Source organism: Schistocerca nitens, chromosome 9 (genome assembly GCF_023898315.1).
Source record: "Schistocerca nitens isolate TAMUIC-IGC-003100 chromosome 9, iqSchNite1.1, whole genome shotgun sequence".
NCBI lineage: Eukaryota > Metazoa > Arthropoda > Insecta > Orthoptera > Acrididae > Schistocerca > Schistocerca nitens.
The window spans coordinates 235,187,818-235,214,452 of record NC_064622.1 but is presented as its reverse complement, the minus strand read 5'-3'; the positions used below and the strand labels follow the sequence as shown (position 1 = coordinate 235,214,452).

At 41.7% G+C, this 26,635-nt stretch overlaps 1 protein-coding gene across 1 annotated transcript in view; it reads left to right on the top strand.

Annotated features, from left to right (window-relative positions):
* Positions 1 to 26,635, top strand: part of LOC126204154 (tyrosine-protein kinase Abl-like) — a 174,955-nt gene that overhangs the window by 69,221 nt on the left and 79,099 nt on the right. The window lies entirely within an intron of this gene.

Sequence of the window (26,635 nt, the reverse complement as noted above, 5' to 3'; positions counted from 1 at the left end):
TGACGTGGATTTTGTTAACTGCTGCCTGGTATTGACATTTTGCGGTGCGTGAAGCGTGTAATCTCATTCTGCAAAGTGACTTTAACAACTATTCACAGGCGGCAGCCGACGTGAAAAGGGAATATGTGCTTTCTAAATTATAGACCGCTGCGGCTGCTATGACAAACAAAAGCTGTAGAGAATAGTGGGTGGGGGGGGGGGGTGGCGGACGGGAGAAATGGCTGGGAGAAGCGGGCGGGGCAGGTTAGACTGATTTTCCAGTCCGTTGGGCTGTTTGCTGACACAACAGCCCAGCTGACTGTAGTTATTTATTACCACGTTAAGCACCGTCATAACGTGCACAAGCCATTGCCTTTGACTAACATATTTGAGCAATCTTGCTTTGAACAACTCCAATATTTTCTGTTAGGTGCGTTCCAACTGATGAGTGTATTTTCAGAGCAGAGATTTATTGTTTCATTGCAACAGTCAGAGATAAATATGCAGTCATCTATCAGAACATTAGTATGATACATATGATTCAGAAGTTGAAAATAGGGCGTAGAATGAATGTTGAAATAATGCTCTTAAATTAACTGCGTTTTGTCTACCTTTATATGCGACTAGCTACAAATATTATTTCACTTCATTTTATCCATAATTCCAATATTTAATTGTTTCATACATAAAGGATAACAGACATAACCTTATGATTATTTCTGTTGTACTGCGATACACAACAACTTTTGGGCCCTGTGGATCTATACATCTGTAACTACAATCATGCAATGCAAGCTGCTGTAACTGCATGAATGGAGGTACGCTTCACCAATGCCACTGAATCCCTGTCTCGTTCCACTTGCAAATGGAATGAGGGAGAGGTGATTGCTTGTTAACATTTGTACGAGCCGTTATTTAGCTCCATTAAGGTGCTTAAAAAAGGTGCACTCTGGAGACTAAAGAATCATTCTGTAGCCTGTCGCAAACACTGATTTTCTACACCAGCGACGATGAACATCTCTGCTCACGTGCATTGCTCGTGCATGCATGTCAGGCTCTATCGCTTGAGAGCACCCTCACCCTCTCTCATGTCACGACATCTGAGCGGGACGTGAAGGAAGCGTGTGTGTGTGTGTGTGTGTGTGTGTGTGTGTGTGTGTGTTGGGGGAAAGGGGGGGGGGGCGACGATCCTGCGAAAGCGCCACATGCAGCATTGTTTCATATTTCATATACCTCAACAACATAGTTTACAAACGAACTAACTTTTAGTAGTATTTACTGGCACGCTGAAGACATTATAAAATTTACACGCGACGCAAACCGTCCATATATGGACTGGCGAAGATAGTTTCGTTCTTGCTTTCCTTTTTCGTTTAGAAATTCGATAATAGTGGGTTTTAAATCAAAAACTCGTTCAAGGGAGATCATTTGACTTTACCAACATTTTCTGCAGTAATATAAAACTTCTCCATACTCTTCGTTCATTTCCATCAAAATCTGTTGCTCCTGAAGATGTAGTAACGCACATGAATTCAGAAAATTCACTATTCGCTTCACCAAATGCATCAAGTGTTCCATGCCTTTATATTTAACACAAAGTGCTTATTAACGTACACAACAATGAATCCCGTATACAAATCATCTGCTGATCGGTTTAATTTTTATCTTCTTCATCATAAACTATGGCTTTCAATCCTTTCTGCATGGTGTTGTAATGGAATTTCATAGCGAAATCACAATACCTGTTGAATACGCGACTACATAGTAGATATTTAGAGATCACATCCTTCTTCTTTGTGATTCGCATCCATTTTTAGGGGATTGCGATGATACATTGTTAGACTGCCACTTTTTGTGCAAACAGCCACGGGACCTGTGAACATCCTTTATATCACAAACAAACAAAGAAATCTAAACTGGCATACACCATGAGATTGCCGAATTGAAGAAAGTCGTACCGACTAAAATAAGCCGTACCAAATGCTGGAAGGAAGTCTGACATCACACTGCTAAGGGAAACACTGCGCTGCACCGAGAAGGACTGAGCAAAGCCCAGACCTACCGGTAGTGCCGAGACATTCAGAGCTGCGGACTGCACGTGTGCAGCACACTGAGCACGTGTCAAGATTCGTACGCCGTGGCCGACCCGGCTCTACACTGTTCAAACAGAATTTTTTCGTAAAAGATTGTCTCGTTTGCATCTATCCGACGATTTGCAGAAACGTATCTATGGTGGCACCGCCAGACACCACACTTGTTAGGTGATAGCCTTTAAATCGGCCGCGGTCCGTTAGTATACGTCGGACCCGCGTGTCGCCACAGTCAATGATTGCAGACCGAGCGCCGCCACACGGCAGGTATAGTCTAGAGAGACTCCCTAGCTCTCGCCCCAGTTATACAGCCGACTTTGCTAGCGATGGTTCGCTGTCTACATACGCTCTCATTTGCAGAGACGACAGTTTAGCATAGCCTTCAGCTACATCATTTGCTACGACCTAGCAAGGCGCCATATTCAGTTACTATGTCTTCTGAACAGATAATATTGTGACTCATGTACCGTCAAGAGCGACGTTCATCATCAATAGATTAAAGTTAAGTACCAAACTAGCTACGTCCGCTTTCTGAATTCTCATTCCTTGTCATGTTCCACACCTCACGTCAGTATAGTTATTCCTTCTCACGCCAGCCTGCGTGAGCTAAAAAGCGTGCATTTCGGCCTCTTCTAGTAACACGGTGTTGGCTCTTCTGCCAACACAACAGTATCGATCTCGTATTGACGTAGCCGATCGATTACGAATGTACCACCACATCTCTGAAACGCTTCTTTGTCTACCTTTAGTATTTTCTGGTGGAAATCCCAAGCATTGGAGTAGTACTGAAATATCAGTCTCACGTGTGTTCACTAAGCGATCACCTTTGTAGATGTGCAGCACTGTTCTAGAAATCTTTCAGTGAACTATAGCCGACAATCGTCTTTCTTACAACTGACTTGCATTTCATGTCATTTCGAAACTTTACGCCTAGATAATTAACAAAAGTGACGGCGTCAAGCACCATGCCGTTCATAGTGTATTCGACAGTTACAGGAATGTTTCACGCAATCATCCTCAACAACGTAAATTTATTCACATTTAAATAAATTCATCCCACGGAATGCAAATTCTGTCCAAGTGATCCCAAAGTTACCTGTAGTCACTCCATGACTACACTTCACCTTACAAAACAGCATTAGTACCATTTACTTCACATATCCTATCCAGTCATTGAAATGTGACCACTTGTTGAAAGACTTCATAACCAGCCACCTTTTGCAGCGCAGACTGCTGCGAGTCGAGTAGCCAGAGAGCGGGTGAGGTCCTGCCTGGTACTGATACGGATGTGGAGCCATTACAACGCCAATTCCATGGCCAGCTGCCCTAGGTTATTTGGTTAAGAATCCATGTCTAGAACAGCCCGATCGTGGTGGTCCCGAAGACTCTCGATTCTATTTAAATCCGGGACTTTTGGTGGCCAGGGGAGGCCGGTAAACGCATCCTGGCGATCTTAAAACAGCGCACGTACACTGAAATTGTTTGACACGTTGCGTTGTCCTGCTAGTAGATGCCATCGTTCCGAGAAGAAACATAGTGCATGCAGAGGTGGACATGATCACCAAGAAGACATTCACAACTCTCTTGATCCACTGTTCCTTGCAGAATGGCAAGGTCACTCAGAGAACGCCACGAAAACATTCCCCAGACCATGACGATCCCTCCTGGTTTGCTTTCAGACGTTTCGCGCTGTATACACGAAAGGCATCTGTCCGCTGGAGAATAAATCGTGATTCCTATGAAAATTCCTCCTCTCGCCACTCAGTCGACATCCAGTTGCGGTACTGGCGTGCGAATTCCAGCCTTCATCACCGATGAACCGCTATCAGCATGGGTGCATGAACCAGGCGCCAACTGCAGAGGCCCATACGCAGCAACGTTCGCTGAACGGTCGTTGGGGAGACCCTGTTGGTGGCCTCTCGGTTGATCTGCGTGGTCAGTTACTGAGCAGCTTCACGTCTATTAGCCTGTACACATTTCCACATTCGTGGTTCACCCCAGTCATATATGGCCCGTGGTACACCACAGTTCCCTCGGCGCCAGATTTGGGTAGCACCAGTTTTCCACACACGGTAAACTTTAACCACGGCGGCCCTTATATAGTATACAAACTTAGCCGTCTTGTGCCTTGCCTTGAAAATCAGTGATCATGCCCTTTTGGCTTTCAGATACGTCGCTTCGTTCTCGCATTACGATAACGACAGCATTGGTTTCTGCTTCCGACCGACACGCTTTAAATACTCTTGAATACTAGCGCATTTGCATGTTGACGCTGAATACAGGCTGTGGTAAAGTCAGTGTGCCTGGACCATCTAGTTACCCACACTGTCCAATAGATCGTGAATACTAATGAGAACGTGAAGCCTATTGTAAACATAGTTGAGAATGTTAAGTCTCGAGACATAATATTAATGGTCTTTCATCAATAGATGTAATTTACTTCTATACATACTTATGAGCCACAACACTATGACGGATGACCATTGCAAGACTGAAAGCCAGGTGGTTGGTGTTTTGTCTGCTTAACACGTCTAGGAGTACACGAGTAAACTGAGCAGAGATAAATGGGGAATTCCATTGACGACGTAAGTGAATTTGACAAAGAGTAGGTTGTTTTAGCCTGGTGTCTGAGAATGGTCATACAAGAGACGACGGAGGTGGTCCACTGTTACCATCGTTATGGCATGAGCATCTATGGAAAGCGACTGAAGTACGGCGAAACCACGTGTAGCCTGAAACGCAGCTTGCCGCTTGGTTGTCTTGGGGTTGGAAAAATTCGTCAAATAGGATGTGAACCTCATTCCTGACATAAAATTTAAATACAGTTTATTAAAATCGAAATTTTCCTTGACAACGTAACAAATAATAGTGGAATAAATACAATTCGGCTGAAGTTCAAAAGAATAAATTCAACTCCGTCACCACGGCCTAATCGGGACGCTTCACAAGCTAGACTGGACAAGGAACATAGACACCATCTCTTTACATGATAAGATTTCTACAAGCTGCTAGACAGCTCAAGATGACGTCTGTACTGAGAGCCACCTTCCCCCAGTGGTAGGATTCCGTCCCTGCTAAGTGCTGTCCTCAGGAACGCTGTTAACCCCGGTAGCCCCTCTCTTAACCAAGTCACCACGGCCAGCACGCCGCGACGGAACACCGCCACAGAATATGTGGACACTCGAGCCAACGATGGGTGGGATTGCGACCCCACTCCCGGTTCTACTCCTCGGCCATCTTCACTGTCTCACAGTCAAAACTCAAGAGAGCGAGCCTCGTCCTGGCACAGCATACCAGGCTGCCACCCACACCCTCTGGCCAAAGGTGAATACTACCGTGAGTGTGACGCGATTTATCGATTATCGATTCACGGCACGGTTCATAGGCTATAATATATGAACGTCCACGCTCCATCACAGTAAGTGGAAGACAGAGGCTTGCCTACTCCGTAAACTAGGATAGGTCGCCAACTGTGGCAGAATACAATTCTGGTGCATCAACAGCTGTTTAAAAGCACAGCTTTCATCGCAAAGTATTGAGGTTCCACAATAGAAGACCATTCGTTACTATATTCACGAAACACATGGCCAGTTTCGACTGCACCGAGCACACAAGAGTCGAGATTGGACTGTAGACCAATGAAAACGTTTCACCTGGTCGGATGTATCACGTTTATAGATATACCACGTCGTTGGTAGTGTCCGGACACGCCGTCACCCAGGTGTACAGAAGCTCTGAGCATCCATCACGCAAAGAAATTAAGTGCTAGGGCTGAGGGTAATGCTATCGAGAACATATCCGAAGGCTTCGTAGGGACAAGTAGTAATAATCGAGCGTATCAGACAGCTGTAAACTATGTTATCGCAGACGACATGCATCCCTTCATGCTCGATGTCTTCCTCAACAGCGGTGCCATTCTCAAGCAGTATGACCGTCCATATCACAAGCCCAGACTCGCTACACAGTAGTTTCAGGAGCACGATAAGGAACTCTTTGATCTGTGGGCTATCAAAGTTGACTGATCTTAACCCAGTGGCATACATCTCGGAAGGTATCGGGAGCCGCTTCACACCCACAAAACACTTCCTACTAACTTACGGCAACTGGGTGACCCAAGCGTAGATATCTGTTAGCCTTATAATTACGCAAATCCACCAAGGACTTGTCGAAATCCTATTATGCAGAATCGCTCCTGTTGTACGGTACTGTGTTATAAAAGTGAATCAGCCCTTAATTAAGCTTGTGATAATGTTTTTGCTCATCGATTTACTTCCATTAAGACGAAGACAAGGTTGTAGAAATGTGCGTCCATAAAAATTGTTGAAGTTCAGTGCCAGAGCTTATATTGATGTTAAATGTCCGCAAATTCTCTATAACACATATGATGGCAAATATTTTGATGCAGCTGACTATGGCACATAGTTTTGCTCAAGCAGCAGAAGTTGGCGCTCTTTCCCAGAACACATCAGTCCTCTCCTAGAGCACATGTTGGTATCCTAGTGGCAAACTGTAACTAACGAACGATCAACAAGCGCAATTATAACTGATTCAGGTGGCTACTGAACTATCAATGGAACATTATTGCAGTTTGTGGGTCTAAATACGGAAGAAACCAGTTATATGTGACATACCTGTACGTGATGAGTTGCGAGCATCATTCGTATTTATAACATTTCGCAAAGAGTTACCAGTAGCGAGATACGGTTTCTCACAACTTATGACACCTAAAGACGCAGTCATCTGACGTTAATACGCAGGATAGTCGGAAAAAGTCTGAAAAGCTTGTAAAGGTCATTCAGGGTAGCTTTGTGATGAGATATAATTGTTAAGAAAGAAATTCGATACGTTCCGCCTTTGCCGAGTTAATTAGGATTAAAGTTAGCCAATGTGGCCGTTACGAACGGAGAATCAATCAACTCGCCAGGAACGGGGGCGCCAAAAGCGTTCTCGTTTCATTGCTTCGAACGGAACAAGAGGGCGATACTACAATTGGAACCCGAGCCAGAGACTGCGCAGTCTCGTGTACTATGGTCTACGCCAAGGTACTGAAACTTTTTCCGTCGCTCCACCCACTTCTGAAAAATAAATTATTCTGCTCTCCACCTCCTATTTTTCTTTCCTACCTCAGCACTTCACATATTTGGCCCCAAAATGGCCCACGACATTGTTTACTTACGTTTCGTTATTGAAACTATATATACGACGTCAATAATAATAATAATAATAATAATAATAATAATAATAATAATAATAATTAGCGAGTGTACTTGTGAACATCAGAGTTAAACTTTTTAAAAAAAATTACCATACATTTTATTATTCAATAGTGGTGGAACTTATTAATTACAAGTAGGTTATAAATAACCACGGCTGTGTGTGCAGTTTTCGGATCTGAGCAAATATATGTACTTCACTACATATTGTTTTACATATTTGTTAATTAAATTTTGGGTGTTTCCATATATATTCGTTATAATTCAGTTACAATGTTTTAGTATTTGGAAGATCACTTCGTACAAATAACACTAGAAGAATATTTAACATTTAGATACCAATTTGTAAACCGTTGTATAAAAACTGATCATCCAAAAACGAAATAAACAAGAGTAAAAATGCAAATCGACGAAATTCAGAAATTTTCTGAAATAGGCACGTTTAGTGTCCCGTGTGTGCTTGGATTGGCACAGAAACCAGATCTGGTCTCAGTTCGATCTTGAAAACAGTAACTCACATACATCTTCCAACTGCAGTTGAGACGATGCTCCGTTTTGATTAATGCCATTGTTGAAAATGTTGACATATAGTAAGCTGACGCGAAGTTTAATAACTCCACTGCTAAACTGGAATATTCATTCAGAGTGTGCAAACCTGGAATTTTCAAGAGACATTGACTGAAATTCATTCCTAGGTGTTTTATCACTTGATAGTTCGATTATCTCCTCCTGTTCTCTTGAACAGTGGTCTGTTATAATCGTATCGAACGGATTGTGGATCCCGTCATACTCAGATGAAGGTTCTGGACATTTATCTACACTGGAGGTTTTCGAGATAGATTGCTCCTGTTCTACAAATTTTACTTACAATCAACTCATTTTCCAACAAGAAATCATTTCGACTAAGAAAAGATCTCAAAGTTACCCTTCCCCATCTGGGTCTTCCAAAGACCAAATTTTTCATAAACTCAAGCGTCTTCTCACTTACAAAGATGATATTGCTATTTAGACCATGAAGTGATATATGAAGGTCACTTTATTGGTCAGAATCGTTGTCCAAGTGGCACAATATTAGAAACAGGGTTTCACACAGAAGCAGATCGGCCAGTATAAGAGCGCTGTTCAGTAGGATAAGACAAGATTTATGCTTCAGTTCCACAAAGTGTGAAGAACTTTACCACAAGACATCAACGTACCTCCGTGTACCATAGAAGCGAGTCATGAGTAGAACCTATCTCCTTGCCAAAAATACAAAATAGTCTAATGTTTAGAGCCAGTGCTGTCACAAAATTTTCAATACTGGCTACATCGTTCAGCACTTTATTGGCTTCCGGCTGTACTTCTTTAGAAACTAATCCCGCCCAATGTATTATGCAATGTGTGAAATTGACAGAAAGTGAAACAGCACATCCGTTTGTTGTCATGAACCCCCTTTCAGTTACAAGAAATGCTCCCATCTCATCAGTATATTTAACAACAACTTATCAATGACAGACAGTTGTCGACAAAAAGTGAAGTCACAAGAAAGCTCCCGTCAGTGCTCAACGAAACAGAAAGACCTCGTGCATTTCACTTTCGTAGCAGTAGCGTACAAAAACTAGAAGCTGGAAAAGATTTGTGACATCAGTAGTGCCATCAAGTCGTAGAGGCAATTTTGAGCTATCATGACGATGCGGTAGCAACTTATATTTTATGTCTCTAGCTATTGCATCAATATGAAGAGCCACAGTGTATCAGTCAGTAGTGTTCACTTCAAACTCTCTCCCAACCTTTCCCCATGCATGATTTTGCACATTTGCTGTTGCATCAACAAGTATTTTCTCGCCGTTAACGTGTGATGATTAGGATTTTGCAGTTACGGATATCTTAGAAACTGATACTTGTTTTTTGAGGAATCTGTTATTTCCCTTTAGTTGTTGCTGCTGACGCTTAAAAATTTCTATATAGTTACTTATATGGTCAGGATGCCTTGTCTGAAGGTGTCTTTAGTTTTATGTGCTTCAGGCCATTGTTGGCTAAAAATCTCCAAATAAAGTACACATTTTAGTCGTTGCTCATTATTCGAAAGAATGCAGGTAAACCCTAATGTCAGATAATCAAATTGATAGTTACGCACTATTGGTTTTGCGTTTGTAACTACAGTTGGCGATAAGAACAGAGAAGTGGTGAAAGAAGAACGTACTTTAATTAAAATCGAATCTTTTGCCTTATTGGAACTGCATACTGTCGAAGGAGAAGATACACTCAAGAGTTACTAAGTGAATCACTTCCATAGCATGCCCAGTTACCACTGCGAATCAACCACATATCCACGGGAACGACGGAACGTGTATCAGCTTCTTTTAAATCCAGTGAACTTCTTACACTGAAGACGCAGTTGAATTCAACTTCTAGCTAACTCCCTGTCTCTCAGCTGACTACGGAAGCCAGGCTGGAATCGAGTGGACAGTTACAATGCCGACGATTATCAGTGTTTACTTGCAGTCAGTGTCGCAAGGAAGTGGCGGTCACAGTGTGAAGCGGCCTATTGTCATTAGCGCTTGTTAAATGTGTGGCAGTAGCTAACCCGGTGGTGGTCGGTGACAGTGGCTGTGCGATGAAATATTACTCATGATTATTCTCAGCATTCCTACTGGCAGGAGCTACTGGTCAACTCTTGTGGAATAAGGCAGCAGATTAACGATGCGGGAGCTCTGTAACTTGGTTCGTGGAAATGAAAGTCTGACACTAGCAGTATTTGTTCACCAGAAGTATTTTTCTTACGAAACATGAATGCCAGCGCCACGATCTGCTACACTTGCCCCATTCACCCCCCCCCCCCCCCCCACTACCGTCCTCCCTATTCTTTGAGGATAGCTGGTCTACGCTATGGGAACATGATACTGTTGGTATCTGGTGAGCCGCAACGGCCTGATGGCTGATTAACTCGGAAAGTGCGCAAAGTATCTAATTTTTTTCTTTATTCGTATTTCTCAGCATCATCTACCCTGCAACCCCTTTACAAGCTTTTCAGACTATTTCTGACCACTTTGTATATCTGCTAAGAGTTCTAACTACCTTCTTTTTATTTTGCACAAGGGTTTGATATCGATAATTATCCTTCATAATATAGGTAAAGTCGCATGGCATGCTTTAATGTTCACGTTTCAACAGATCATTTAACACATTTTCAAGCTATGTTTACGAAATTACTGAATCTACTATCAAACAGCAATATGAACAGGTGTAGCTATGCTTGGCCGATAGTCTTACTAAGTAAATTCCTAGCCGACTTTCGAGAGGAATTTCAACACAAACCATAACACACGCTTCATTTGTGCACTCCTTGTATATCTGTGATACCATTTAAACAATACATATTACAGTATCTCTGTAAGTAATAAGAGTTGACCATTCAACAAATTACTCGGCCTTTTGCGTGTCAATGATGTTAGATACAATGCAAGTTTTGGTAGGAAAATTGACGCCTAAGGGCGCCTAACTCCATTGAGCACAGTACCTTTGTCAAAGAAATACTTCGCACAACAAAGAAGTCATCAAACCAGACGAGAACTAGTGATTTACTTTCAATCGATCGCTGCTAGGGCAGAAATCTAAGATGATTGTTCACTTTCCGGACGGCCATACCGTTGCGTAGTACCATGAGTACACTGTATACACGACACTCTCCGTTGTTGAAGCTTTCAGCTGTTTAATTTGATTTTGCTTACTTGTTTACACCCTTTCCACACCTAATAAGACACCTTTCTGTTCTCAGAGTCGATAAATTTATTTCCTACCGTCGGTTAAATACATCACATGAGTAGGTAGAAAATTTTACAACAGTTATTTCAATTATTGACTAAGTTTTCCATCGGTACTTGTTTGAAATCGTAATAATATTAAATAGGAAATCCCTTATAATATCCCGGAAAATTACATTTTTTTGGTCACAGTCCTGTTTTTTCCTACTTAGGCCATCTTCAGATGACCACTGAATGTCGCGAACATTGATAAAATTACTTACACAAGAGTAACAGAAAAAATATAATTTGCTGGGGGTTTACATACGAAACAGTTAAATGAACTGAAAAACAAAAAAACAAAAATATATTGTGGAGATGTGTTTAATAAATCTGAATTACCAATTTTAATCTTATTTGTAACTGATACATAATTTAACAGAGGAGGAAAAGGAAAACTGGTTAAGGTCGTTTGATACTAAGTTGTTGTTGTCTGACACGTCTGTTGGTTTTCAGAATTCCACTAGGGTCATCTTTCTGCTGTGCTTAACGGAATCTAAATCTGTATCATGTGAGTTGTTGTCTTTTAAAAACGATCGGCAAAAGTTGATTCTACCAATTTTCATCTCCAAATTCTGTCATGTTCATCGAATCTCATGGCAACAGCTCTGCCTGACTAACCAATTATACTGTATAGCATACGGAATATGACCATATTGGAAATGCTCGAAATCAAAGAAATTAACGTAATGCCAGCTTAGTATTAAATGAGCAAACTGCAGTAACCTTTATCTTGCTTATAGTGCTGTCGTCAATATATCGATAGAGACATTAATGGGGCTGGGTCACAAGCTTTTTGTAAATCTATGAAAGTCATGTTTAAGTCTCTTCCCCTGATTCTTCTTCTTTGACTTGCCTCTTTTATTAACTGTGCCATCTACAACGGATCGGCCTGCAGTGAAGCCACTCTGTTCTTTTCCTCTTATGATTTTATTCTCCAAGAGTTTATATAATTCGATTATACAGCCTTTCCGAAGACGCAGTAATGCTAATTCCTATTCATTTGCATACTTTATCAGATCAGAGGAAACTCCTGGACATGTTGTTTCTCCACTCTTCATTTTTTAAATATTTTTGTAGTTCATTTAGTTACACACTTGGCATTATCTCATCCTTAATCGTACACAGTTACATCTGTCTCAGCTATTCACGATCTTCTTTTATATTTTCGTTGTATTTCTGCTATTCTCCAATCTTCCTTCTTAGTTTCTCTATTGTCTACCAGTCCCTTTTTAATCTTGTTCCTCGTATATATTTCTCTTCTTCCTGACATATATTTAGTAAAATTTTTTTGTATATTTATAGACGCAATCACATTCTTATGACACAGTCATAACCGGTTTCGGCCATACAATGACCATCTTCAGATTCTACAGGGTGTTACAAAAAGGTACGGCCAAACTTTCAGGAAACATTCCTCACAGACAAATAAAGAAAAGATGTTATGTGGACATGTGTCCGGAAAGGCTTAATTTCCATGTTAGGGCTCATTTTAGTTTCTTCCACATACGCTCAATGGAGCACATTATCATGATTTCAGACACGATACTCTACCTGTGCTGCTACAACATGTGCCTTTACAAGTACGACACAACATGTGGTTCATGCACGATGGAGCTCCTGCACACTTCAGTCGAAGTGTTCGTACGCTTCTCAACAACAGATTCGGTGACCGATGGATTGGTAGAGGCGGACCAATTCCATGGCCTCCACGCTCTCCTGACCTCAACCTTCTTGACTTTCATTTATCGGGCATTTGAAAGCTCTTGTCTACGCAACCCCGGTACCAAATGTAGAGACTCTTCGTGCTCGTATTGTGGATGTCTGTGATACAATACGCCATTCTCCAGGGCTGCATCAGCGCATCAGGGATTCCATGCGACAGAGGGTGGATGTATCCTCGCTAACGGAGGACGTTTTGAACATTTCCTGCAACAAACTGTTTGAAGTCACGTTGGTACGTTCTGTTGCTGTGTGTTTCCATTCCATGATTAATGTGATTTGAAGAGAAGTAATAAAATGAGCTCTAACATGGAAAGTAAGCGTTTCCGGACACATGTCCACATAACATATTTTCTTTCTTTGTGTGTGAGGAATGTTTCCTGAAAGTTTGGCCGTAACTTTTTGTAACACCCTGTATAGCAACAGGAAGCAATGTATACTAAAACCTAAAAATAAGTACAATATTTAACCAGGCTTAATAGTGATCTAACTGAATTTATGCGAAATATATATAGTTCATACCTAAAAGTGCCATACACTAAACACAGGTTCATACGTTGTCAAACTAGCTATTAAATGTAAAACACCGGTCTTATATACATATAAATATTTGTTGGAATTTGTTCCCCGTCTTTGCGCTGGATGCGCGCGTCCTCTATACGGTACTCTTTGTTTTTCAAAAGTCTAAAATATGACAAATTTACTATTAATATTTAGGTCAAATGTATATAAAATTTAAAATTACAGAACAGATCGTTAAGTCAGTCAAATAACATTTCAGAACAAGGAGAGACCATTGCTATACGTAATAAAAAACGATTCGCTCAGGTGTACAGATTGTCGTAAATGTTGAAGGATGCTACTGTTGCAAATTCATTCGGTTCATTGAGGAGTTTGTCAGGTTCTCTGCGTCTCGTAACATAAATCTCCAGTTGTTCGAAATTGTCTAATGGTTTACTTTTTGTAACTTCGTGTAGAATTTGAAGCTGTTCGTCGATTTTTCCAATATTATGACCCTCCTCTTGCATTGTAAGCCTAGAACTGTCTTAATACTGGGATACGTGGTGTTCTTCATCCTTACCTCATTGTCTGTCCGATATAGCTTTTTACGCATTCATGACATGGTATTTTATGGAACCCCGCTTTACTATATTTATTGCTTTTCCGTGGAAAGTTATGACACACTAGTCTTTTGAAATTATCAGAAGTACTAAATGCAATTTTAACCCGTTTCTTCGGAATATATGTTCGATTTTATCTGATGTTTTGCCTCTATATTTCATAGTGGCGTACTTATCCTTTTCGGATGTCGGTTTTACCTGCCGTTTCTCGCTCCTTTTTATCTTCCTTTTAGTTTTGCTATATATGGAATTAACTATATCTTTGTCATAATCATTTGCAAGGGCGGTATGTCTTAATATATCAAGTTCTTTTTTCACTTCAATTTGACATAATGTAAGTCTTACTATTCTGTGTAACATTTCCCCAGGACACATATTTGGGTTTTTTTGTCATTTTCATTTCTCTTATGACCAACATACAGTTTCCAATAATTTTGATCTTTCGCAGCTAACCATTCCTCACATATCTTCCATTCATCTTGCTCCTGCTCTTCCATAGCCTAATGCCACCAATAGTTGCAACATTCGTTGCAGACTATAAACATGAACTGTATTTGCATTGACAGTTGGATATATATGAAAATTCTGCGAAATTTACCTGAGCTAAGTAGTATTCAAAATATTTGCTCGTTAGAAACCATTTCAGCTCCAGGAAATATGATTTTGTTGTCAACAATTTCCGACGTTAAGGCTTTAGAAATTCGGTCTGCAGATGGGAATTTTCGTTATAAAACTACACCCCTGTTCGCAAAATTCTCTATGTGTTATCTACTACAAAAATTGAAGAAAGTATGATTTTGTACCATTCACCATTTCACGGATCTAAGAGTGCTGGGAACAACTGTTCCAGCACAGAGTGATCCCTTGAAATGGTTCGCTGGTGAATATAAATACCTGCAAGTCCGGAGCATCTGTCTTAGGCTCTAGGAAATATCGCTAGAAGGTTTAATGCTCCTAAATATGTAATTAAGGCCTTTACCACTAGTTCGTGGTTTACTGAGAGAAGAATACTGAAATACATAAAGAAAAAGGAAAGGTAAAATAAAGATACAATTTTACAAACATCAAAGTAAACGGTACAAAAAAGAACCATTCTAAATTCTGTGTCTTTTTTCTTTTAATTGCTGCTACTATTACATCATTTGGATCGCACAACCCATTTTAGTTTAGTAAATCAGCTAATGTGCTTGAACATCTCTTGGCGTCCACAGCTGAAATTGTTGAAGCGCCAAGCGGCCTGACATTCTTTTCGTTGAACTGCGATATGACCAGACTTTGCTTTTGGAGTCACTCAGCTCCTGTCCAAAAATTATACCACCCCATACAGCTTTTATTTACCTTCAAAAGTTTGACCTTTTTTTAAAGGCGAAACAATCTTCACGAATATGGGGCCTCTGTTAAGTAGTGAGGGACATTTTGCTTACATAGACTTATTTGCTAAAGTGTTTTGATCCTGAAAGCTAAAGCGAGTAAATCTTTCAAAGGCTCCATACCTGATAGTAGTAAACATCTTAATGAAGTATGGTCCGGCAAAAGTACGGCACCTCCCACCTAAGCAGGAGCATCGTAGCTTGGCTGAGGCTTTAGGGAGACAATAGTATCCTCTTGGCTCTGTTCCTTAATGTTGTGGGCTTTATCCCATTAAATTTATAACTTCCTGAATAAATAAATTTTACTCAGTTACTGTCATGGCTTGTAAATTATATCTATCAACAACAGCCATATGGGATCTCCTGTCTGGTTGATCAAGTAAGGGTAGGAAGTCTGGGAAGGTGTGCACCCAGGGTCACCACCGTCTCATGACCATGACGGTGGCTAGCCTGGGGCGTGACTTACGCCACGCTATTAAAAAGAGTTCCTCGTACAGCTGCCCTTGGCTGAGTGCACGGCGTTTACACCAGCAACCAGAATTGTTACTGCACCTATTTTCTATATCAGTACCTCTCAGTTGCACAACTGATTACTCTATATTTAATTCTCGTTGCCTACTTGAACCAGCTAGCTGATTTACTACTAAAGAATAGAGTTGATCATTCCCGTAAGAGCCGGCCGGAGTGGCCGTGCGGTTCTAGGCGCTTCAGTCTGGAACCGCGCGACCGCTACGGTTGCAGGTTCGAATCCTGCCTCGGGCATGGATGTGTGTGATGTTCTTAGGTTAGTTAGGTTTAAGTAGTTATAAGTCCTAGGGTACTGATGACCTCAGAAGTTAAGTCCTGTAGTGCTAAGAGCCATTTGAACCATTCCCGTAAGAACTATATTTTTCCACACAGCACTAAAACATCTCAGAATGTACCGGAATCTTCCCAATCGATCGCCGTACTCGTCAAGCAAATTCTACCAGCTTTCAATTAAATACAAATCTGTAAATATTTTTATTTTCACAGATATACTGCTGAATGTTTCTTATTTCCTAAGTGTAGTTTCTTGAAGCAAAGAACACCGCTACCCTAAGTAGTTCTACTCTCGGTGAGTAAGTTTCTTAAAATATTCTTCCCAGTGAAAAGTGCGAGCAGCGAGAAAATATATTCTTATAACTTCCTTAAACTTTGAACTGGGAAATGAGCTTGAAAATAAGCAGTGTACACAGAACGCGAATGAATCTTTAGGAAGAAGGCAGAGAGTATCATGCCTAGAATTGGAGCCCGGAGAGAATTATCTGTATTTGTAAATCCCAGTTAGCTACATTTAACTCAGTGCTTGTTATTCTCAGTTTCTTACAGCCAGTTTACTGTATGTTTTTTAATCATCGTTGAATACAGTAAGTGTTGTGTTTAATATTTTTGCTCTAGGTTGTTTAAAATTGATAGACGTTAATAAATTAGTGAATAAAGTAATGAATACGAGGGTAAAACGATAAATTACAAATTGTGAGTATCAGACAGTTAAAATAGAAAATGATGCGTGAGAAACACAGAGGTCGAGAGAAAAATAGGAATTGAAGTCATTCCTAACAACTATGTATTCAGTACAACCCTATACATATCGCTGAGGAGAAATTGTTGTCGCCGTAGATATGACGCTGATACTTTAAGAAAAACTGTCATATAATGAACAAAACCTACGTCAGGAGCCAACAGAACAGGGAGATAATTTCTTCCGTATGACCTTTTAGTCGCGTTGAGCGTATGTAGCTGAAACTTGTGATGCGGCCACTCCGAATGCTGTTTCTTTTCCATAGTTCATCACCAACTAAAAACATTTGGTCTTTATATAATCCTTTAAGGAGGCTTTACCTTTATTTTCGTCGGTTAAATAGTTGATGGTTTCAGTAAAACGAGGCAATATTTACTTGAAAATAATCTACGTGAAGTAAACGATCTTGCCGCGGTAGTCGCGCTGTCGGGCTGGACAACGCTGTTGGCAAGCGGAGTGCACTCAGCACTTGTGAGGCCAATTGAGGAGCTACTTGATAGAGAACGAAAACTGACGCGGAGCGGGAGATCGGTGTGCTGACGACTTGCGCCACTATATTGCCATACAGTGACGCCTGTCATCTGGGAATGACAGGACGGTCGCTCGGTACCAATGGGCTTTGCGAGGTCTGTTCGGATGGAGTTTAGTTTTCATAATCACTATTAATGACGACCTAACATTACTACAGATGTTGTGTGCCAATTTGTAATATATTACATGTAGGTTCATCACATCGTACGAGATACAAGAATCTGTTTCAACAAATTGGTGTAACCTTGTGGCCTTGTACGAAGGAATACTGTGTGAGGTATATTTTTAACTGAGGAATGATTTCGGCCAGTCTTTCCCAAGACGGAGTTGTTTTTATTGATTTCACAGGTTAAAGAAGTTACTGTGATACACTATGAAGATTTTATCGCATTATCACGTGGAACACTAAGTGAGAGTTGGCCTGAGTTGGAACCTAAAACTTATCTATTAACTGAGGGGTTAGAAATACGAATTATTCAACTATACAAGGTGTCTCTCCTAACCGTAGTGCGGCACATCCTCTCTGGTTCCAAATAAAAAGAACGTCAGTTGTAGGCTTTACATGAATGTATTTTATTGAATTAATGCAAATATTTGAGAAGTATTTAGAGGCGCGCACGCGCACAGAATTTTTTTTATTTTCACTGGTATTTGAGCAGGTATTTTCAATGTCGGTATTTCAGTGTGAAGCTGAAGGCAGCCCAAACACACACTGCTCATCAAATCTTAAATGCAAAGCACTGTTTCGAAGGACAGCGTCAATTTGTTTGTAGTTACAAACAACAGTATTGTTAAAGTGGAATATTATAGAGCCATTCGATAGAGCAGTCCCAGACTAGTCTAGTGCTATATTCGTTTTATCGGTGTTTATTAACGCGGATATTAAAACGTAGCGTATAACCAGCAGCGACAGAGCTGCATGGAGGTAGCAATTAGCGCGTGTCAAGGCGGTGTCGTCCCTGCTGGAGTACTGATTATTCAGGGTGGTTTAGTGTCCCTATTAATACATATCGACAAAACGAATATCGCACTAGACTTATTTCGGATCGCTCTATAGAATGAGCATGTAAAACCTCGCTTTAAAAATCATTCTGTTTGTAATGACAAACCAACTGACGCTTTTAGTTGGAACTGGGCGTCGCAGGAAAGACGATATGAGAAATGTTTGTTTGAGCTATCAGCAGATACACATTGCGATGATTAAATTGTAAATATCTGCCGAAACTTCATAGAAAATATTCCTGACGACGGGCACCCTGTACATACGTGTCACAGACTTCGTGTCGTCTGACTTCAAGCTGCTGTCACTTGGAAGGAAATTTAAGCCTCGATGATATTTTGTCCAGCGACAGGCCTTCACATACGTATTTCTGATTTGGAATCGTCTAACTGGAAATACGTTACTTAGATGCGTTGCGTTAGAATGCGCTACGCTGAACAGGTCGCAAACTTTTGGCCATCTCTTGAAAAGTGCCGGACATAAATGAATACGTCGCAGGTGGTTCATCGTTTTGACCATGCATAAATTCCACTTAGGCACCAAATGCGTCACACCAGATTTGCTCTTTACACGCATGATATCACTGTTATCGTCTTCTTAGGAAACGTATAAATTTGACCACCGTGAAGGCCGCGTAACTTAATTTGTGAGAGAAATATTTTAGGCCGTTGGAGGTATCGAGTTTCAGATATGTTTTACTCCATACGGACTATATTCAGCAAGTTAGGTCCCTCCTAGTTGAACAGACAGCGTTGTACACCCCGAGTTAGAGTAAAATAAATATCTCCGTAACTCACCGTTGATGTTTGGTGCAGGTGTCGCAGTATTAGGAAGGAAATGGGCTACTATACCTTCGTGTGGATTCACTTAGTCTGCTTAGGCCAATGAGAGGACAGCCCCTTCAGCAGTGTGCAGTTGGTTCACTTCTTCTTTCCCTCTGCAACAGGACTATCTCTCGATCTCTACCAACTACGTTTTCAGTAAATTTGTAGTTTAATAATCCCAGTGGACAGTGGCCACCCTTGGAGTACACTGAAGTTACATCTGGAGTTCATGGGTCGTTGCTTATACACTGGTGGAAACGGAATCTATTGCATCATGAAAACGTTGACCGAATGGTACCAAAGTGATACTCTAGCACTTCAATGTCTGTGGGATATCCAGCCTATTTTCAGGAAACGCCATTAATATATAAGGGGTGTTCAAAAATAAACGAGCCGAAGGCATAGTTACAGAAAAGAATACATGTATGTTAGAAGTAATTACCCTGGCTGTAGAGGCATTGGTCCCACTGTGACACAAGGCGGTGAATGGCTGTCTCACAAAATCCCCGGAGCTTCGATGTTAACCAGTTCTGCGAGTACAGTTGGACGTCGTCGTCTGAGGTGACGTTCTTCTTTGAGCAAGGTGGTCCCCTTCTGATTCACGTCCTGCAGCACGGGACAACAGTGAATACCCAGCGTTACTCGCACCCTTGACCATCCTTCGCCAAGCGATCAAATCAAACGACAAGGCAATCTCACCTGTGGTGTCATTCTGCTCCCTGACAATGCAAAGCCTCATTAGGATAACACAGTCGCGGCACTCCTGCTAAAATTCAAATGGGAGGTTTTCAGCCACCCTCCATAAAGTTCTCACCGCTCTCCCTGTTATTAGGCCATTTTTGGTTCCCTTAAAAAGGCTCTGAGGGGGCAAACGATTCACCTCCGACGACGACGTCCAGCTGTACGTGCGGAAATGGTTAACATCGCAGCGCCGGGAATTCTAAGAGACAGCCATTAACCATCTTGTGTCACAGTGGGACAAGTGTCTCAACATCCAGGGTCAATACTTCTGACATACAGGTACTGTTTTCTGTAATTATGCCTCCGGCTCGTTTCTTTTTAAACGCCCCTTATAGATGAAGAATGGGGGTGAATACATGACGGCTGTCGCGTGTGTCTACCATCACTGGAACATATCAGGTGTCGGTCGTAGTAAACTTGCCCACAGGACATGCACGTGCAGAAACACCCAGCTTTCGGATTGTGAGAATCGTTATATCATTGGAATGAGGTATTTGGAAGCATCATACTGACAGATCGCACAAACAATTCGTCGTACTGTAATAACTGCAGAACTGGAGGCGACGAGACTGACTCAGAACAGCAGTGTGGCAAGAAGAGTAAACATTGAACCTTGCAGAAGCACTACCTATACCATGACACGAATTAAACACAGCCATAAGTTACAGGCATAGCGTTATCAGGAATTGATTACGGAAACCTGGGTTGAGCACTGGAGTTGGTGCTGACTGTTTACCGATAGCACTTCTAACAACCCTACCACAACAAAGGTCAAAATTCAATCATGATTGTGGTGTTGCTCACGCTGCTAAATACTGCATTTTCGGGCAACAACAAAGTTATTATGTGGCAGGTGTCATTAGAGCATAGTTAATAAGGTCATTTCATGTAATAATGAATAAACTAGGCACTCATATTTTCGTATTTCTCACGCTGGTCTCGTTGTGAAATCATGGCTCAATCGTCGAAAATCTAGGTGGTGATGACTCGAATCTCGGATGCTAAGAGGCCTAGGTTCTATTCTGCTATATTCAAAAGTTTTATAGATGTGTTTTACAAACCATTCTTTAAGATTAAACCTTACAAAGTTAGCACAATGGTGATGTAAAAAAATAATCAACACTCCGAAGTTAAGTTATTGCTTTTGTTGCTATATCACGTAACACACAAAACATCACTTCACAATACAAAACATACTTGAAAACATCTTCCTCACTGTTAAAGTTCACATTTTATAAGCTGACTACAAAATGCGTCTTTTCATATTGACGTCCAAGACTAGACTTTCTCAAGGTCCGATTCTCTAACTAACTAATAATCGCTTACGCGCCCAAAAATCAGAGTTACAAGTACGTCGAAGATCATAGTGACAAAAGAAAGAATACACATACGAATAATATCATCGATGAATCAAAGTACCTCTACATTAAAAAAATAAAATCTGAATGTTGTCTCATAGATATGTTAACTACTTTATAGAAACACAGTAGAATATTGCTGGTATGGAGAGGTTCAGGTGAGGTGCCGTAATGGTTGCGTAATTCAATTACCATTACACACTGTACCGTTGAAAACAACGAATTTCATTGTGCAGAGACAGATTGATCGACGATATCGAATGTCATTCTTTTCTGTTCAGCGATGAGTCTCGCCTCTGTTTGTGGCTGTGAAATCAATGTCAACGGGTCCGTGATGGGTCACAGGAAGCAGCAATACTGCAAATTCATACAGTTCCTCGAGTCACGGTGTGAAAGACCCTTGGATATGACAACAGTACTGATTTGGTAATTTTTGAAGGAAAGACAAATGCTCTTCAGTGTATGCCAAGGCGATAAAATCTTCCGTCACATCCTTCATGACCACACTACCAAATGGCATATTCAAGCAAGATAATGCATGATCCAGCACTGCAATGCAAACAACATGCGTCTTCAGGGTTAAGTAAGTAATGCAACAGATTTTTTTCTCTGCCAGTTTCTGCTGAAAAATTGCGGAGTGTATTGTCTTACATGATGGAATATATTTGCTTCAACCCCTACAATTTCATGAAATTCCGATGGGTAGCGGCGCTACACATAGCCTTCAAAATGGCGTCTGTAACAAAGGAGCGTTCGAAGTAGAGATCTGTCATTGACTATCTTTCGGTGAAAACCAAAGTGCTCGTATCGGAGATATACATAGGCGCTTGCAGAACGCCTACAGAGACCTGTCAGTTAACAAAAACACAATCATTCGGCGTGAGGCATCTGTCGTCATCGTAGTAAGGTTGCGCCAACGTGTCTGATCTCCTGCGTGCTGGACGGCTACACACACCTCTGACTCCTGCAGTCTGTATCTACCACATATACGTTTATTCTATATATAAAAACAATCATGTATTACAGGCCACTGAAGATGCTTCACAAATAAAAGACGCGCATGACAATAAACAAACTGCCTTCAATTAGTTGCATGGACGAAACATACCTTCACGAACTGTGATTGTGTTTATACTTATATGGATATGGTGTCTGTTCTTTCGGACATGTCCGAAAGAACAGACACCATATCCATATAAATATATAGTTCTGGCAATACCGGCCCTGACTTTCTTCTTCTGTGCGGATGCACACATATTCCCCGAACTGTTACGGGAGTTGGTAAGAATGTCTTCCACGAGTAATGAGTGTCTTGTGGTGGGACACTACGAATGTAGTGCGTGGACACAAAAGGTGAGAATGTGGGCCTCGCGGGGGGCGTGCGCGAGGTAGTCCCTGCAGTCGCACTATACTCTGCCCAACGGTGGCTCAGATGGATAGAGCGTCTGCTATGTGAACGGGAGGTCCCGGGCTCGAGTCCCGCTCCGAGTACACATTTTCACCTGTCCACGTTGATATGTATCAACGCCCGTCGGCCACTGAAGGTATTAAATTAATTCTAATTTCATTATTGTGTTTACACTAACGGTGCAAACTAAGATAGGAAATTCTGTTGTGCCCGCCTCCATCTCGGAAATACCTACTGCAGTGCAAAGATCTTCGTCTATTCTGTCAGTCTTGGTCCAAATCCACTGTCACTTTTCATAACTTATTGAAGCGTTGCTAGAGAAGAGGTCAACAGATTTAGATCTGGATAATAAGTCGAGTCAATATTCTGCAGCGTCGTAGGGTAAGGATTTCTGACGTACGCTGCTACCACAATTTAATCACTTACTTCTAAAATGCGATAACTCACGCTTGATAAATTAGTCAGTAGGAAGAAAAAATATTCCAGAACCTTGTTTCATAATTTGACGGTGAATTTCTTCCTGCCTTTTGAAAAAGCTCATTTTCTGAAATGTGGAATGCTAATATTTCCTAGTATGAAAAATGTTTGTAGCTTATATGGCGAGCTCTATCACGTGGAGATCTCACATTATATAAATAAGCGAGAAAACAAATACATTTTAAGACTTTTATTCAAATTACATAAAGGTAAGAAGTTACAATTAACGAATGACAATTTCTCGAGCGCAATAAATGTAATATAAAGCAAATTTGTCTATGTTGAGTGTACTGTTACACAGTAAAATGCTTTATAATCATACACAATAATGCTATGAAGTGCATTTAAATGACAACCAAATTGCTTAACTGTTCCTTAGTGCATTAGATCCTAAATCACCGAATATTTTTAATATTAAATTAATAGTAACTATTCACAAAACTGCCTTAAGTTCAATCCAAAATGAATACGAAACATGTTATAAAAGATGAATGGTCACTGTTTAGTCATCTTTATCCACTTATGTGGAAGGCCATTCCTAAGGCGGCTATAAAAGACTTGCTACTGTGGACCTGCGATATACACTCCTGGAAATTGAAATAAGAACACCGTGAATTCATTGTCCCAGGAAGGGGAAACTTTATTGACACATTCCTGGGGTCAGATACATCACATGATCACACTGACAGAACCACAGGCACATAGACACAGGCAACAGAGCATGCACAATGTCGGCACTAGTACAGTGTATATCCACGTTTCGCAGCAATGCAGGCTGCTATTCTCCCATGGAGACGATCGTAGAGATGCTGGATGTAGTCCTGTGGAACGGCTTGCCATGCCATTTCCACCTTGCGCCTCAGTTGGACCAGCGTTCGTGCTGGACGTGCAGACCGCGTGAGACGACGCTTCATCCTGTCCCAAACATGCTCAATGGGGGACAGATCCGGAGATCTTGCTGGCCAGGGTAGTTGACTTACACCTTCTAGAGCACGTTGGGTGGCACGGGATACATTCGGACGTGCATTGTCCTGTTGGAACAGCAAGTTCCCTTGCCGGTCTAGGAATGGTAGAACGATGGGTTCGATGACGGTTTGGATGTACCGTGCACTATTCAGTGTCCCCTCGACGATCACCAGTGGTGTACGGCCAGTGTAGGAGATCGCTCCCCACACCATGATGCCGGGTGTTGGCCCTGTGTGCCTCGGTCGTATGCAGTCCTGATTGTGGCGCTCACCTGCACGGCGCCAAACACGCATACGACCATCATTGGCACCAAGGCAGAAGCGACTCTCATCGCTGAAGACGACACGTCTCCATTCGTCCCTCCATTCACGCCTGTCGCGACACCACTGGAGGCGGGCTGCACGATGTTGGGGCGTGAGCGGAAGACGGCCTAACGGTGTGCGGGACCGTAGCCCAGCTTCATGGACACGGTTGCGAATGGTCCTCGCCGATACCCCAGGAGCAACAGTGTCCCTAATTTGCTGGGAAGTGGCGGTGCGGTCCCCTACGGCACTGCGTAGGATCCTACGGTCTTGGCGTGCATCCGTGCGTCGCTGCGGTCTGGTCCCAGGTCGACGGGCACGTGCACCTTCCGCCGACCACTGGCGACAACATCGATGTACTGTGGAGACCTCACGCCCCACGTGTTGAGCAATTCGGCGGTACGTCCACCCGGCCTCCCGCATGCCTACTATACGCCCTCGCTCAAAGTCCGTCAACTGCACATACGGTTCACGTCCACGCTGTCGCGGCATGCTACCAGTGTTAAAGACTGCGATGGAGCTCCGTATGCCACGGCAAACTGGCTGACACTGACGGCGGCGGTGCACAAATGTTGCGCAGCTAGCGCCATTCGACGGCCAACACCGCGGTTCCTGGTGTGTCCGCTGTGCCGTGCGTGTGATCATTGCTTGTACAGCCCTCTCGCAGTGTCCGGAGCAAGTATGGTGGGTCTGACACACCGGTGTCAATGTGTTCTTTTTTCCATTTCCAGGAGTGTATTTCAGTAGTCTCTCAATTTCATGTTTCTTCTTTCTCTTTATGGTAACTTTCCCAGCGCATGCCTCTCTTGGTGGATGATCATTGTTCTATCTGGAGAATATGTCCAAACTTTCACTAATGAGAAGGTAAGGACTTCGAGTCCAATATAGGGCTTAGCAAGTACTTGCCCTACCTTTTATGATCAACATTCGTAGTACAGAAACTACTCAGGGCCAATAGATAATGAGAGCTGTTTCCAGAGTCTCTTTGCATTGTTCAGGGTGAAACGAAGACCTTTCTCTTTAAAGGGACTCACCATGTCTGAAAATTCGCTATTTCACTTGTTTTTGTTGCATAAATTGGAGTGCAATCACGGCCGCTGCATTTGATGGTAAGCAACAGATACTGATCTGAAATAAGCACGCGGTCGCACATTTACTAGCATCTGTTTATGACATTTATGTCGCTGTCAGGTGGCAACTAAGAGTGCCCTCTACCGATAATTTTACCAATTTTGTACCAGTCTGGTATGAACAACAACATTCTTACAACCGATTGATTTTGGCCTCCACTTGCATTGCTAAACACGTGATGATCTCTTACGTTTTCGGGGACTAAGTTCACAATGTAATGATACAGAAATATTCACACGTCATTAGGACCTTTCTTAACTTGGCCCTCATGACAACAATAAAACATATCTTCATATGTGTTCATATTGTATATCTCTGTATTAAAAACATACCCAAGCTGATTTTTCTTTCGTTTTCTTATTTTGAACTTCAAACTCTGAGCTATTCCTATTAACATTATCTTCAGAATAATTAATCGAAATTTACCGATTGGTTCAGCATGATTTCAATCCTATAACACTTTCATTTCTAAGACGTGACGATGAGTCTGTGTCTCAATAAACAGAAATCGACGATAACTGCATTCTCAATTTTTGTGGATTTATCCCCTTGTACTAATAATCGATTCAATTATTACTGCAAAAGTTACTACAGATTACTCAGACTTCCTATTTATACATATTAGCTTTGCTGTATAGTCTTCTGATTGGTACATAGTGTTACAACGGCCAAATGTCAGCACCACACACGACATGGTCTACATCTGAAAGTTTCTGTTAAAAGGTTACTTGGGTAGCTAATTTTCAGAAGCATTCATTATCCGTGGCACTGTGTTTACTACCCTTGCTACTTCCAATCTTTCTACTTGGGTTACGGCGGTAAACGCTTCCAATAGAAAGACTTGCGAAGTGAATATAGACAGAGTTTGAACAGTCAGTGGAGAAACGCAAAGGCCACTAGGACAGTTCGTAGGGTAATAACCGTAATATGTTCTACTTTTCCATCAGATCATAAGAAGACTGTACTTGCGAAAGAAATATTTACTGATATTGTCGTCAAATTATAAGTCTTATGAATGAATATGTTCCCAGAAAAATGGTAGGTTTTTTGTTGAACATTACCGTACATGTTTCCGTA